General features: G+C 51.2%; 5 non-coding genes and 1 pseudogene across 5 annotated transcripts; all 6 read left to right on the forward strand.

The window, feature by feature from the left end:
* The first annotated feature begins 311 nt into the window (after window positions 1–311).
* LOC142265181 (U2 spliceosomal RNA) lies at window positions 312–502 on the forward strand. The gene has a single exon (XR_012731540.1). It is a non-coding gene; the product is annotated as a U2 spliceosomal RNA (small nuclear RNA).
* A 1,387-nt stretch (window positions 503–1,889) lies between these two features.
* LOC142265182 (U2 spliceosomal RNA) lies at window positions 1,890–2,080 on the forward strand. Its single transcript, XR_012731541.1, has one exon. It is a non-coding gene; the product is annotated as a U2 spliceosomal RNA (small nuclear RNA).
* A 9,199-nt stretch (window positions 2,081–11,279) lies between these two features.
* LOC142265183 (U2 spliceosomal RNA) lies at window positions 11,280–11,470 on the forward strand. The gene has a single exon (XR_012731542.1). It is a non-coding gene; the product is annotated as a U2 spliceosomal RNA (small nuclear RNA).
* Window positions 11,471–12,857: 1,387 nt separating this feature from the next.
* LOC142265184 (U2 spliceosomal RNA) lies at window positions 12,858–13,048 on the forward strand. The gene has a single exon (XR_012731543.1). It is a non-coding gene; the product is annotated as a U2 spliceosomal RNA (small nuclear RNA).
* Window positions 13,049–14,435: 1,387 nt separating this feature from the next.
* LOC142265185 (U2 spliceosomal RNA) lies at window positions 14,436–14,626 on the forward strand. Its single transcript, XR_012731544.1, has one exon. It is a non-coding gene; the product is annotated as a U2 spliceosomal RNA (small nuclear RNA).
* Window positions 14,627–16,013: 1,387 nt separating this feature from the next.
* On the forward strand, window positions 16,014–16,118 carry LOC142265166 (U2 spliceosomal RNA; annotated as a pseudogene).
* The last annotated feature ends 223 nt before the right edge of the window (window positions 16,119–16,341 follow it).

Genomic DNA, 16,341 nt, shown 5'->3' on the forward strand with positions numbered 1-16,341 from the left:
AGGGTGGCAGTGACGGAAAGTCAGGCAACCTGTCCTGTCCGTCTTTTTGTATCGTGAATTGGAAAGACTGCAAGGGGGAGGGGAGTTGCTTGCGCCCTAAAGGAGGAGTTATTCAGATTCATTGCAGTGGGCGGCGGCTGCAAAACGCACCATTCTTCTTGTTTTGGCTCTGCAAAGCAGCCTTTTCAAGGGTTGGCTTGGGTGACAAAATGTCTTGTGTAGGCGTGGGTTTGTCTCCCTCTCGCTCTCTCTCCCTAAGATGTGTCCGGCATAGGCCAGGGTGCCACTCGAGGCCCAAACCAATTCTGGTTATCGCTTCTCGGCCTTTTGGCTAAGATCAAGTGTAGTATCTGTTCTTATCAGTTTAATATCTGATACGTCCCCTATCTGGGGACCATATATTAAATGGATTTTTAGAACAGGGAGATGGAAAAAGAGCTTGCTCTGTCCACTCCACGCATTGACCTGGTATTGCAGTACCTCCAGGAACGGTGCACCCCTTCTTAACCCAGTTTCCAAAAGCAGAACTCAATTCACCTGATTCATATTAGCCCGATTTAATGAATTGGAAGAAAGCATACGTCTTCATATGCACCTCAATTTGGCCCATTCACTTTTCACACTTCCTCCTTTTGTTTTTTATCTTTCACACTTTTGACTTTCTTTATTCATCCAAATAGCAAACTCATCACCACTCAACCTGACCAACTCGGCTATGTCCCCGTGCTGCAGTTCTCTGTCTTATCTAGATCATTTGCAATTGAATGGAATAGATCCCTTTTGGACAAAGTGGATTCACCTGCTGCTGCAGTGACCACAGGTGTGATAACATCTAGAATTGGCATCTGGTGCGATCTCTCCGCTTCCACTCCAAAGAAAGTTACCTGTTTATTCCTATCATGCATTGGTTTTTGGGGTTTTCTTTGAGTAATGATGATCTCTTTAGTAGTCTGTTGGCGCCCTCTCCTGGAGGAATAGTTTGCTTGCTCTTGGACATTCTAAAAGAGAGGTCATGATAGACATTGAGCTTCTGAGCTCAATTGGGGACAGTCATGGGTGATGAATGTTTGCAACCTACTGCGAAGCCTCATACCGCAATATAAGGAACGTCAAATACTAAGAAAGGGCGGCCTATGAAAGAATTACTACTTTCAATAAGTACACTTAAACGGCTAATTGGGAATAGAAAAACTGTAAAAAGCCCTCTGAGAAAGCCCCCCTCTAACCTTTGATAGTAAGCTTTTCTGTAGTCTGCCTGTTGATGTATTTTCCGTTTGAACTGTGCACAACATGAAGAGACGGAACACTGGCGGCTTGTCACAATGCCCCCCGATGACATCACAATAGCGCTGCTGCCTAGAAAACAAGCTGCGCAGAAGAAGTTGTTCTTTGGGTGGGAGGGTGGGCTAGTGGAAGGAGGGGGCAATCTCTTTTTTTCCCGGGTGGTAGGGGGATGACAGGAGAAGGGAAGCGGGTGGTGAGAAAGGTACAGAGGGCAGGGTTTGGGGGCTGGGAAGGAAAGGGAAAAGATTAGGGTTTGGGGATGATGAAAGGGCTTTCTACGGGTAAGGATGGCAAAGGGTGGCAGTGACGGAAAGTCAGGCAACCTGTCCTGTCCGTCTTTTTGTATCGTGAATTGGAAAGACTGCAAGGGGGAGGGGAGTTGCTTGCGCCCTAAAGGAGGAGTTATTCAGATTCATTGCAGTGGGCGGCGGCTGCAAAACGCACCATTCTTCTTGTTTTGGCTCTGCAAAGCAGCCTTTTCAAGGGTTGGCTTGGGTGACAAAATGTCTTGTGTAGGCGTGGGTTTGTCTCCCTCTCGCTCTCTCTCCCTAAGATGTGTCCGGCATAGGCCAGGGTGCCACTCGAGGCCCAAACCAATTCTGGTTATCGCTTCTCGGCCTTTTGGCTAAGATCAAGTGTAGTATCTGTTCTTATCAGTTTAATATCTGATACGTCCCCTATCTGGGGACCATATATTAAATGGATTTTTAGAACAGGGAGATGGAAAAAGAGCTTGCTCTGTCCACTCCACGCATTGACCTGGTATTGCAGTACCTCCAGGAACGGTGCACCCCTTCTTAACCCAGTTTCCAAAAGCAGAACTCAATTCACCTGATTCATATTAGCCCGATTTAATGAATTGGAAGAAAGCATACGTCTTCATATGCACCTCAATTTGGCCCATTCACTTTTCACACTTCCTCCTTTTGTTTTTTATCTTTCACACTTTTGACTTTCTTTATTCATCCAAATAGCAAACTCATCACCACTCAACCTGACCAACTCGGCTATGTCCCCGTGCTGCAGTTCTCTGTCTTATCTAGATCATTTGCAATTGAATGGAATAGATCCCTTTTGGACAAAGTGGATTCACCTGCTGCTGCAGTGACCACAGGTGTGATAACATCTAGAATTGGCATCTGGTGCGATCTCTCCGCTTCCACTCCAAAGAAAGTTACCTGTTTATTCCTATCATGCATTGGTTTTTGGGGTTTTCTTTGAGTAATGATGATCTCTTTAGTAGTCTGTTGGCGCCCTCTCCTGGAGGAATAGTTTGCTTGCTCTTGGACATTCTAAAAGAGAGGTCATGATAGACATTGAGCTTCTGAGCTCAATTGGGGACAGTCATGGGTGATGAATGTTTGCAACCTACTGCGAAGCCTCATACCGCAATATAAGGAACGTCAAATACTAAGAAAGGGCGGCCTATGAAAGAATTACTACTTTCAATAAGTACACTTAAACGGCTAATTGGGAATAGAAAAACTGTAAAAAGCCCTCTGAGAAAGCCCCCCTCTAACCTTTGATAGTAAGTGTCACAAACCACCGGGGGGTCACTCAGAAATCCCCCGCGCTGGCTACCAGTACGTCACAATCGGGGGGTAACAAGCAGGAGTCAACCCTCCTTTATACCTCCCGACCGACAGACAGAGCACGTGACGCGCTCTCTAGCGCCCCTCTTATAGTCAGGCCAATTATGGAATTGCCCGACAATAAGCAAGGAGGCCGCTATACTACTTATGCCGATTATTGAAGGGTCCCCGGTGAGAGTAAGGTATATATTCCCCCGACCTCCGCGGGCGGAATATATAATATCTTCCCGGATCTCACTGGCCTCCCCACAATAATCCTTGGCACAACTCGCTGCCACCAACCGATTTACGGTAACTATTAGCCGAACACACAGACGTGGGATTCAAGATCGAGATAACAGAACAGCCCAAGATTAATTATATAATTTAATCGCCTAAAGCCACACTAGAAACTACAATATATACAATAGGGAATCTACAGAATATACATATGTCAGAGTACAGTTACAATCAAAGCATGGGTTACAAACAGGCATACACAGTTCCAGCAGTTACCTTGTTGCGTCTGGCCACAGGGGGGCGCTGTAGACCAGGTTTCTAGGATTCTTCCTCACAGGTCTTTCCCAACCAGGCCCCCGAGCAGAAGAACGCTGGAAAATGGCCGAAGTAGGGTTATCAACCTGGGCAAATCCAGGTCTCCTCCTACCTTAGTGACCTCACAGGGAAGCACTGCCACTCCCCCTGCATGGATCAGAATTATCCAGAAAAGGGGATTTTGGCCATAACTTTGCCTGGGAGCGTCGTAGGCGGACGCCAATGCTCTCATTGTGACAGTTATGAATTTAGCTGCAGAACGAGGGGACTCATGACCTGTCTACGAGTTCCCATATGGCTGATATCACGTTTGGTGTGTTTCCCAATGTCCTACTTCCATAAAAAGGGTGTGCCAGCATCGTCCACATGCGGAGACACCATTGTTATGGTTGCCATATTTATCGGAGATATGGCTTGCGAGATATGAACCATTTTTTACTGGAGTCGTTCTGTCTGGCTATTTCCATAGCCTTGCTAACTAGCTAGCAGCTCCTACTACAGGGTGACGGCAGGGAGTCATCCTGTATCCATTGTCCTAAAGCCACCTAATTTCCATATCACAGGACATGGCCATGGATTTGTTGCTAAACCAGTTGTGTGAAGGGAAGGGGGTAGTGACACCAGGAGAGGGCTTCCTGACATGACTTGAATGTCATGATTTATCGTCATATCTCCGGATTTACCTCACACCTCCCCCCTTTTGAGGGCGCTAGGGGGCAGCACACTCCGGTGTTCCCCCGTGCGCCCGTCCGCGACCTCTCCTTGTCGGGACAGCCCGTCTGCGTTACCGTGGTCACGGCCCCTTTTGTGGCGAATGGTGAAGTTGTATTGCTGGAGCGCAAGGCTCCATCGCAACAATCGCCCATTCGTCCCAGAGACGGTGTGCAACCAGCTGAGGGGATTGTGGTCCGTCTCCACGATGAAGTGGCGCCCGTATAGATAGGGTTGCAGACGCTGCAGGGCCCACACTATGGCCAGGCACTCCTTCTCCATTGTAGAATAGGCCACTTCCCTTGGTAACAGCTTCCTGCTCAGGTACAAGACTGGGTGCTCTTGGCTCGCAGAGTCCACCTGGCTGAGCACCGCACCGAGGCCGAAGTCACTGGCGTCGGTCTGTACTACAAACGGCCGCGTGAAGTCGGCTGCCTGTAGCACGGGCGGGCTGGACAGGGCGTCCTTTAGGGCCCGGAAGGCTGTCTCGCAGTCCACTGTCCAATCGACTGCAGAGGGCAGCTTCTTCTTGGTGAGGTCCGTCAAGGGCTTTGCCAGGCTACTATAGCATGGAACAAACCTCCTATAGTACCCAGCGGTCCCCAAGAAGGACATCACCTGCTTCTTGGTCCTGGGGGTGGGCCAGGATGCGATGGCCTCCACTTTCTCAGGCTCGGGCTTCAGCGTTCCCCCACCTACCCGGTGACCGAGGTACTGGACCTCGCTCATGGCCAGCTGACACTTTCCCGGCTTGATGGTCAAACCTGCCCGGTGGATCCGCCTGAGCACCTGTGCTAGATGCTCTAGGTGGTCCTCCCAGGTGGGACTGAAGACGGCAATGTCATCCAGGTACGCGGCCGCGTACCCTTCAAGTCCCTTGAGCAGGGTGTTGACCATCCGCTGGAAAGTGGCAGGGGCATTCCTCATCCCGAATGGCATCACCGTGGACTCGTACAGTCCAAATGGGGTAATAAAGGCAGAGCGTTCCCTGGCCTTGCGAGTCAGGGGGATCTGCCAATATCCCCGGCTCAGGTCCATGATGGTCAGGTACTGAGCCCCGGCCAACTGATCGAGCAGGTCATCGATGCGTGGCATTGGGTACGCATCGGCGACCGTGACAGCATTGAGCCCCCTGTAGTCCACGCAGAACCGAGTGGTTCGGTCCTTCTTAGGGACGAGGACTACAGGCGAGGCCCAAGCGCTGTTGGATGCCTGGATCACCCCCAGCTTCAGCATCTCGTCAATCTCCTGGCGCATGTGTTGCTGCACTTCCAGGGAGACCCGATATGCTGAACGCCGGATCGGGGGATGATCCCCAGTGTCCACGTGATGGACAGCCAAGTCAGTCCTTCCGGGCTGGTTGGTAAACAACCCCCGGAAGGGGTGTAGGGTGGCCCACAGCTGGGACCGTTGGTCCTCCAAGAGCTGGTGGCCAACCTCCACATCCTCAAGGGATCCGCCTGCCCTAACCTGGGCTAGCATATCCAAGAGGGTTTCCGCTTCTCCCTCCTCGGGCAGGTTGCACACGGGGAGCGCACATGCCTCCCGCTCATGATGTGCCTTCATCATGTTCACATGGAAGGGCTTCCGCCTTCCACGGGCAGGGTCCAGGGTGACCAGGTACGTTACAGGGTTGAGCTGCTGGTACACGAGGTATGGGCCTTCCCAGGCTGCCTGAAGCTTGTCCTGTGGTACGGGGACCAGTACCCACACCTTTTGACCCACTTGGTAGGTCCTCTCACAAGCGTTCTGGTCGTACCAACGCTTCTGATCGGCCTGGGCTTGAGCCATATTGTCGTGTACCAGTTGCGTCAAGGCCTGCATTTTGTCCCGGAAGCGCATGACATACTCGATAACCGACACTCCAGGGGTGGCCAAATCCCCTTCCCAAGCCTCTTTCACCAGAGCCAGGGGGCCCCGCACACGTCGCCCGTACAGGAGCTCAAACGGTGAGAATCCTGTTGAGGCCTGTGGAACCTCCCGGTAAGCAAATAACAGGTGTGGGAGATACCGCTCCCAGTCACGCCCATGGGAGTCGACCAACATCTTAAGCATCTGCTTCAAGGTGCCATTGAACCGCTCGCACAGGCCATTAGTCTGTGGATGGTACGGGCTGGCCACCAGATGTCGCACCTGGACTTGCTTACAGAGGGTCTCCATCAGCTGGGACATGAATTGGGTCCCCCGGTCAGTGAGCATTTCCTGGGGAAAACCCACTCGGGAGAAAATCTCCAGCAATGCGGTGGCCACCTTGTCAGCCCGAATGGACGACAAGGCCACTGCTTCTGGGTACCGGGTGGCATAGTCCACTACCGTCAGTATGAAGCGTTTCCCGGAGCTGCTGGGGATGGCCAGCGGGCCGACCAGATCCACAGCCACCCTCCTGAAAGGCTCATCGATGATTGGCAGAGATACTAGTGGGGCTTTGGGGTGTGGCCCCGCCTTCCCCACTCTCTGACAGGTTTCACACGAACGGCAGTAGGCAGCCACATCGGCCCCCATTTTTGGCCAGTAGAAATGCTGGTTTAACCTGGCCTTGGTCTTAGCGATCCCTAGGTGTCCGGCCATCGGAATCTCATGTGCGATCCGCAACAACTCCGTCCGGAACGGATAGGGTACCACCAACTGTCGGTCCCTGGGCCACGCCTCCGGTGAACCCTGCTGGACCGTGGCCCGGTACAGCCGTCCTTGGTCCCAGACCACTCGCTCCGGGTCCGAGTCCGAGGGAGGCTGTGCCGCCTGCTCCTTTAGAGCTTTCAGGCTGTCGTCAGCTTCTAACGCTGCCTGAAACCCCTGACCAGATGTGGCCAGAATCGACGAGACTGTCACATCTTCGGTCAGTACCCCGGGACCTGTGTCCTGGCCTCCACCTGACTCGGCTGCCACTTGGTCAGAAGGGGAAGAGCTATCGGACCTCCGGGAGGCCCCTTGGCTTCCAGCACTCCCACTGCGGGTGACAGCGGCCACAGCCGCTGCGACCGTGGGTCGTGCCTGCTCCTCCTCCGTTCCTGACCAAGTCGCCGGTTCAGGCAGACCTACCTGGCTTCCTGACACCCCGGTTGTGGGGGAACCCTGCACCGAGATCTTACCTGGGAGCACTTCCGCTCCTGGACCGGCCCCAATCTCACCTGCCTGTTCCCCTCCTGCAGCAACAGAACCCCGGTGTGAAATCTCTGGGGACCCCACATTTGCTGTGGTAGCCCCCACCCCACACACTGGTCCTCCCCCTGCAGCACCCTGCTCTCTGCTTATCCCTGCAGAGGGCAACAGATCCCAGCTCACAGGCTGGTTACTTGTAGAGGCATTGTCACACCTTTCTCTGACCCCCTCCCCTGTCACAGCTGCAGCTGTGTGTGTGTCTATGGTGTCTGTGCAAGCAGAAATATCAGAGTTCACTCCCTCCTCCCTTACATCATTCATAGATAACACATTAACATTGTTAGGAGTCATGTCAGTACGGGCTGAAGGTTCAGCCCTTGGTTGGGGCCCAAACTGGGAGGTTATCTGCCCCAAATCTGTCCCAAGTAGCACGTTTGCAGGGATCCGATCAGTTACCCCCACCTCCCTCACCCCCCGCCCTGCGCCCCAGTCCACATAAATGTCAGCAACAGGCAGCGCCGGGTCAATGCCTCCAATCCCGGAGACAGCGAGGGTTTTTCCAGGGATCAAGTCTTGGGGGGACACCATCTCAGGCCGCACCAGAGTCACTTCCGAGGCGCTGTCTCGCAGTCCTATGGTCACAGACTGGCCGACGGTGACAGGTTGGAAGCTGTCCAGGGACCTACCACCACCCCCACCCACACAATACACCTTGGGCGGCCCTTGGGACGGGGACGGAGCCGGGGCCTTGGGACGCTGAGGGCACATGGCCTTGAAGTGTCCAGGTAGGTTGCACTGGTGGCACCGTCTTGGTTCTGCCACGGGCCTGGAGAGGGGAGTTGAGGGGGACACCCCCTGCAGTCTAGGGGCAGGTGGGGCAGTCGCAGAGTTCATCTTACCCCCTCTCCAGGTGCTGCTGGTGGCTGCTCTCCTGGCTTCAGGAGCCCGGTTGTTGGTGTAGTCATCGGCAAGGGCAGCTGTAGCCGTGGACCCCTTTGGCTTCTGGTCTCGGATGAACTGGCGGAGATCCTCAGGGCAGTTCCACAAGAGTTGCTCCGTGATGAACAAGTCCAGGATCTCCGGTCCGGTGGAAAGCTGCAGGCCTTGGGTCCAGTGGTCGGCAGCTCGGGCAAGTGCCCGCCTGTGGTCAGCCCAGGAGTCCTTTGGTCCCTTCTGTAGGCTCCGGAACTTCTTGCGGTAGGACTCCGGGGTGAGGTTGTACTGTTGGATCAGGGCCCGCTTGATGGTGTCGTAGCCCTGATCTGCCTCAGCAGGCAAGTCCCCAAGGATATCCAGGGCCTTACCCCTTAAACGGGGGGTCAGGTATTTGGCCCACTGGTCCTTGTTCAGATGATGCTGCAAGCAAGTCCGTTCAAAAGCAGTCAAGAAAGAGTCCAAGTCTCCATCCTTCTCCAGCACTGGGAAGTCCTCAACACGGACCTTTGGAAGTTTGGTGTCTTGAAGGTCACGTGTGGCTGATGAGGGCCGGAGCTGAGCTAGCTGCAGCTGGTAGTCACGCTCTGCCTGGCGCTCTTCACGCGCTGCCTGCCGCTCTGCCCTGCGCTCTGCCATGAGTATCTCGTAGGTATCCCGGTCTCCAGCCTGGAGAAGGGCCATAGCCATTTGAAGAAGGCTATCCGAGCCTCCCAGGCTCGGTGGAATGGCACGTGGTGATCTGCGGCCCGCTGCGGAGCCTGGTGCTTCACTGTCCATTGCAGAGCGGAGGGCTGGCATCTGGCTCGTTGAGGAACCTTGGGCGAGCTCCTCCTCATCTTGTCCAGCAGTCCCAGGTTGTGCGATGTCCTCTGCAGAGCTGTTCTCTGGCGTCGGGCTCCTGGAGGGCTCGTGGACAACCTCCTCATCGTCTCTGGCCTGAGCATCGGCCATTCCTTTGGCTTTGCTCCTGGTGCTATCAGCCATTGTTGCAGACTTTGGTCACTGACACAGAACTGACACCTGATGCCTCCACACACCTTACAGTATCTGCACTCTGACACTCTAGTGTTGAGCTAGTCTGAAGACCCCAGCAGCCACAGCTGCTGCAGGCAGTCTTTAGTGTCTGGGAGTATGGGTCTCACACTCACACACACTATTATCTCGATCCCACCGCTTGCCACCAATATGTCACAAACCACCGGGGGGTCACTCAGAAATCCCCCGCGCTGGCTACCAGTACGTCACAATCGGGGGGTAACAAGCAGGAGTCAACCCTCCTTTATACCTCCCGACCGACAGACAGAGCACGTGACGCGCTCTCTAGCGCCCCTCTTATAGTCAGGCCAATTATGGAATTGCCCGACAATAAGCAAGGAGGCCGCTATACTACTTATGCCGATTATTGAAGGGTCCCCGGTGAGAGTAAGGTATATATTCCCCCGACCTCCGCGGGCGGAATATATAATATCTTCCCGGATCTCACTGGCCTCCCCACAATAATCCTTGGCACAACTCGCTGCCACCAACCGATTTACGGTAACTATTAGCCGAACACACAGACGTGGGATTCAAGATCGAGATAACAGAACAGCCCAAGATTAATTATATAATTTAATCGCCTAAAGCCACACTAGAAACTACAATATATACAATAGGGAATCTACAGAATATACATATGTCAGAGTACAGTTACAATCAAAGCATGGGTTACAAACAGGCATACACAGTTCCAGCAGTTACCTTGTTGCGTCTGGCCACAGGGGGGCGCTGTAGACCAGGTTTCTAGGATTCTTCCTCACAGGTCTTTCCCAACCAGGCCCCCGAGCAGAAGAACGCTGGAAAATGGCCGAAGTAGGGTTATCAACCTGGGCAAATCCAGGTCTCCTCCTACCTTAGTGACCTCACAGGGAAGCACTGCCACTCCCCCTGCATGGATCAGAATTATCCAGAAAAGGGGATTTTGGCCATAACTTTGCCTGGGAGCGTCGTAGGCGGACGCCAATGCTCTCATTGTGACAGTTATGAATTTAGCTGCAGAACGAGGGGACTCATGACCTGTCTACGAGTTCCCATATGGCTGATATCACGTTTGGTGTGTTTCCCAATGTCCTACTTCCATAAAAAGGGTGTGCCAGCATCGTCCACATGCGGAGACACCATTGTTATGGTTGCCATATTTATCGGAGATATGGCTTGCGAGATATGAACCATTTTTTACTGGAGTCGTTCTGTCTGGCTATTTCCATAGCCTTGCTAACTAGCTAGCAGCTCCTACTACAGGGTGACGGCAGGGAGTCATCCTGTATCCATTGTCCTAAAGCCACCTAATTTCCATATCACAGGACATGGCCATGGATTTGTTGCTAAACCAGTTGTGTGAAGGGAAGGGGGTAGTGACACCAGGAGAGGGCTTCCTGACATGACTTGAATGTCATGATTTATCGTCATATCTCCGGATTTACCTCACAGTAAGCTTTTCTGTAGTCTGCCTGTTGATGTATTTTCCGTTTGAACTGTGCACAACATGAAGAGACGGAACACTGGCGGCTTGTCACAATGCCCCCCGATGACATCACAATAGCGCTGCTGCCTAGAAAACAAGCTGCGCAGAAGAAGTTGTTCTTTGGGTGGGAGGGTGGGCTAGTGGAAGGAGGGGGCAATCTCTTTTTTTCCCGGGTGGTAGGGGGATGACAGGAGAAGGGAAGCGGGTGGTGAGAAAGGTACAGAGGGCAGGGTTTGGGGGCTGGGAAGGAAAGGGAAAAGATTAGGGTTTGGGGATGATGAAAGGGCTTTCTACGGGTAAGGATGGCAAAGGGTGGCAGTGACGGAAAGTCAGGCAACCTGTCCTGTCCGTCTTTTTGTATCGTGAATTGGAAAGACTGCAAGGGGGAGGGGAGTTGCTTGCGCCCTAAAGGAGGAGTTATTCAGATTCATTGCAGTGGGCGGCGGCTGCAAAACGCACCATTCTTCTTGTTTTGGCTCTGCAAAGCAGCCTTTTCAAGGGTTGGCTTGGGTGACAAAATGTCTTGTGTAGGCGTGGGTTTGTCTCCCTCTCGCTCTCTCTCCCTAAGATGTGTCCGGCATAGGCCAGGGTGCCACTCGAGGCCCAAACCAATTCTGGTTATCGCTTCTCGGCCTTTTGGCTAAGATCAAGTGTAGTATCTGTTCTTATCAGTTTAATATCTGATACGTCCCCTATCTGGGGACCATATATTAAATGGATTTTTAGAACAGGGAGATGGAAAAAGAGCTTGCTCTGTCCACTCCACGCATTGACCTGGTATTGCAGTACCTCCAGGAACGGTGCACCCCTTCTTAACCCAGTTTCCAAAAGCAGAACTCAATTCACCTGATTCATATTAGCCCGATTTAATGAATTGGAAGAAAGCATACGTCTTCATATGCACCTCAATTTGGCCCATTCACTTTTCACACTTCCTCCTTTTGTTTTTTATCTTTCACACTTTTGACTTTCTTTATTCATCCAAATAGCAAACTCATCACCACTCAACCTGACCAACTCGGCTATGTCCCCGTGCTGCAGTTCTCTGTCTTATCTAGATCATTTGCAATTGAATGGAATAGATCCCTTTTGGACAAAGTGGATTCACCTGCTGCTGCAGTGACCACAGGTGTGATAACATCTAGAATTGGCATCTGGTGCGATCTCTCCGCTTCCACTCCAAAGAAAGTTACCTGTTTATTCCTATCATGCATTGGTTTTTGGGGTTTTCTTTGAGTAATGATGATCTCTTTAGTAGTCTGTTGGCGCCCTCTCCTGGAGGAATAGTTTGCTTGCTCTTGGACATTCTAAAAGAGAGGTCATGATAGACATTGAGCTTCTGAGCTCAATTGGGGACAGTCATGGGTGATGAATGTTTGCAACCTACTGCGAAGCCTCATACCGCAATATAAGGAACGTCAAATACTAAGAAAGGGCGGCCTATGAAAGAATTACTACTTTCAATAAGTACACTTAAACGGCTAATTGGGAATAGAAAAACTGTAAAAAGCCCTCTGAGAAAGCCCCCCTCTAACCTTTGATAGTAAGCTTTTCTGTAGTCTGCCTGTTGATGTATTTTCCGTTTGAACTGTGCACAACATGAAGAGACGGAACACTGGCGGCTTGTCACAATGCCCCCCGATGACATCACAATAGCGCTGCTGCCTAGAAAACAAGCTGCGCAGAAGAAGTTGTTCTTTGGGTGGGAGGGTGGGCTAGTGGAAGGAGGGGGCAATCTCTTTTTTTCCCGGGTGGTAGGGGGATGACAGGAGAAGGGAAGCGGGTGGTGAGAAAGGTACAGAGGGCAGGGTTTGGGGGCTGGGAAGGAAAGGGAAAAGATTAGGGTTTGGGGATGATGAAAGGGCTTTCTACGGGTAAGGATGGCAAAGGGTGGCAGTGACGGAAAGTCAGGCAACCTGTCCTGTCCGTCTTTTTGTATCGTGAATTGGAAAGACTGCAAGGGGGAGGGGAGTTGCTTGCGCCCTAAAGGAGGAGTTATTCAGATTCATTGCAGTGGGCGGCGGCTGCAAAACGCACCATTCTTCTTGTTTTGGCTCTGCAAAGCAGCCTTTTCAAGGGTTGGCTTGGGTGACAAAATGTCTTGTGTAGGCGTGGGTTTGTCTCCCTCTCGCTCTCTCTCCCTAAGATGTGTCCGGCATAGGCCAGGGTGCCACTCGAGGCCCAAACCAATTCTGGTTATCGCTTCTCGGCCTTTTGGCTAAGATCAAGTGTAGTATCTGTTCTTATCAGTTTAATATCTGATACGTCCCCTATCTGGGGACCATATATTAAATGGATTTTTAGAACAGGGAGATGGAAAAAGAGCTTGCTCTGTCCACTCCACGCATTGACCTGGTATTGCAGTACCTCCAGGAACGGTGCACCCCTTCTTAACCCAGTTTCCAAAAGCAGAACTCAATTCACCTGATTCATATTAGCCCGATTTAATGAATTGGAAGAAAGCATACGTCTTCATATGCACCTCAATTTGGCCCATTCACTTTTCACACTTCCTCCTTTTGTTTTTTATCTTTCACACTTTTGACTTTCTTTATTCATCCAAATAGCAAACTCATCACCACTCAACCTGACCAACTCGGCTATGTCCCCGTGCTGCAGTTCTCTGTCTTATCTAGATCATTTGCAATTGAATGGAATAGATCCCTTTTGGACAAAGTGGATTCACCTGCTGCTGCAGTGACCACAGGTGTGATAACATCTAGAATTGGCATCTGGTGCGATCTCTCCGCTTCCACTCCAAAGAAAGTTACCTGTTTATTCCTATCATGCATTGGTTTTTGGGGTTTTCTTTGAGTAATGATGATCTCTTTAGTAGTCTGTTGGCGCCCTCTCCTGGAGGAATAGTTTGCTTGCTCTTGGACATTCTAAAAGAGAGGTCATGATAGACATTGAGCTTCTGAGCTCAATTGGGGACAGTCATGGGTGATGAATGTTTGCAACCTACTGCGAAGCCTCATACCGCAATATAAGGAACGTCAAATACTAAGAAAGGGCGGCCTATGAAAGAATTACTACTTTCAATAAGTACACTTAAACGGCTAATTGGGAATAGAAAAACTGTAAAAAGCCCTCTGAGAAAGCCCCCCTCTAACCTTTGATAGTAAGCTTTTCTGTAGTCTGCCTGTTGATGTATTTTCCGTTTGAACTGTGCACAACATGAAGAGACGGAACACTGGCGGCTTGTCACAATGCCCCCCGATGACATCACAATAGCGCTGCTGCCTAGAAAACAAGCTGCGCAGAAGAAGTTGTTCTTTGGGTGGGAGGGTGGGCTAGTGGAAGGAGGGGGCAATCTCTTTTTTTCCCGGGTGGTAGGGGGATGACAGGAGAAGGGAAGCGGGTGGTGAGAAAGGTACAGAGGGCAGGGTTTGGGGGCTGGGAAGGAAAGGGAAAAGATTAGGGTTTGGGGATGATGAAAGGGCTTTCTACGGGTAAGGATGGCAAAGGGTGGCAGTGACGGAAAGTCAGGCAACCTGTCCTGTCCGTCTTTTTGTATCGTGAATTGGAAAGACTGCAAGGGGGAGGGGAGTTGCTTGCGCCCTAAAGGAGGAGTTATTCAGATTCATTGCAGTGGGCGGCGGCTGCAAAACGCACCATTCTTCTTGTTTTGGCTCTGCAAAGCAGCCTTTTCAAGGGTTGGCTTGGGTGACAAAATGTCTTGTGTAGGCGTGGGTTTGTCTCCCTCTCGCTCTCTCTCCCTAAGATGTGTCCGGCATAGGCCAGGGTGCCACTCGAGGCCCAAACCAATTCTGGTTATCGCTTCTCGGCCTTTTGGCTAAGATCAAGTGTAGTATCTGTTCTTATCAGTTTAATATCTGATACGTCCCCTATCTGGGGACCATATATTAAATGGATTTTTAGAACAGGGAGATGGAAAAAGAGCTTGCTCTGTCCACTCCACGCATTGACCTGGTATTGCAGTACCTCCAGGAACGGTGCACCCCTTCTTAACCCAGTTTCCAAAAGCAGAACTCAATTCACCTGATTCATATTAGCCCGATTTAATGAATTGGAAGAAAGCATACGTCTTCATATGCACCTCAATTTGGCCCATTCACTTTTCACACTTCCTCCTTTTGTTTTTTATCTTTCACACTTTTGACTTTCTTTATTCATCCAAATAGCAAACTCATCACCACTCAACCTGACCAACTCGGCTATGTCCCCGTGCTGCAGTTCTCTGTCTTATCTAGATCATTTGCAATTGAATGGAATAGATCCCTTTTGGACAAAGTGGATTCACCTGCTGCTGCAGTGACCACAGGTGTGATAACATCTAGAATTGGCATCTGGTGCGATCTCTCCGCTTCCACTCCAAAGAAAGTTACCTGTTTATTCCTATCATGCATTGGTTTTTGGGGTTTTCTTTGAGTAATGATGATCTCTTTAGTAGTCTGTTGGCGCCCTCTCCTGGAGGAATAGTTTGCTTGCTCTTGGACATTCTAAAAGAGAGGTCATGATAGACATTGAGCTTCTGAGCTCAATTGGGGACAGTCATGGGTGATGAATGTTTGCAACCTACTGCGAAGCCTCATACCGCAATATAAGGAACGTCAAATACTAAGAAAGGGCGGCCTATGAAAGAATTACTACTTTCAATAAGTACACTTAAACGGCTAATTGGGAATAGAAAAACTGTAAAAAGCCCTCTGAGAAAGCCCCCCTCTAACCTTTGATAGTAAGCTTTTCTGTAGTCTGCCTGTTGATGTATTTTCCGTTTGAACTGTGCACAACATGAAGAGACGGAACACTGGCGGCTTGTCACAATGCCCCCCGATGACATCACAATAGCGCTGCTGCCTAGAAAACAAGCTGCGCAGAAGAAGTTGTTCTTTGGGTGGGAGGGTGGGCTAGTGGAAGGAGGGGGCAATCTCTTTTTTTCCCGGGTGGTAGGGGGATGACAGGAGAAGGGAAGCGGGTGGTGAGAAAGGTACAGAGGGCAGGGTTTGGGGGCTGGGAAGGAAAGGGAAAAGATTAGGGTTTGGGGATGATGAAAGGGCTTTCTACGGGTAAGGATGGCAAAGGGTGGCAGTGACGGAAAGTCAGGCAACCTGTCCTGTCCGTCTTTTTGTATCGTGAATTGGAAAGACTGCAAGGGGGAGGGGAGTTGCTTGCGCCCTAAAGGAGGAGTTATTCAGATTCATTGCAGTGGGCGGCGGCTGCAAAACGCACCATTCTTCTTGTTTTGGCTCTGCAAAGCAGCCTTTTCAAGGGTTGGCTTGGGTGACAAAATGTCTTGTGTAGGCGTGGGTTTGTCTCCCTCTCGCTCTCTCTCCCTAAGATGTGTCCGGCATAGGCCAGGGTGCCACTCGAGGCCCAAACCAATTCTGGTTATCGCTTCTCGGCCTTTTGGCTAAGATCAAGTGTAGTATCTGTTCTTATCAGAACAAACTGAGCTAGCTACACTTGACGAGATACGATCAGGGAGACGAGCTCCAAAGCCCAGCCGAGACCGGAAGAGGGAGATCGGACGGAAGAAGAGCTTGGCAGAAAGAAGCAAGAAGACGAAGGCTCGGAGAAGACTTGGGGAGACCAGAGGAACTTCGAGGAGGAACACAGCGGGAGAAGACACCCGGAGAAGAATCCAAGATCCAGCTCCGGGAACTCAAGCAGGAACCAGCCATGGCAAGCAAGCCAGAGAAGGCAGCCAAGAAGGCTCAG

The sequence above is a fragment of the Anomaloglossus baeobatrachus genome, unplaced genomic scaffold, assembly GCF_048569485.1.
Source record: "Anomaloglossus baeobatrachus isolate aAnoBae1 unplaced genomic scaffold, aAnoBae1.hap1 Scaffold_2719, whole genome shotgun sequence".
Lineage (NCBI taxonomy): Eukaryota > Metazoa > Chordata > Amphibia > Anura > Aromobatidae > Anomaloglossus > Anomaloglossus baeobatrachus.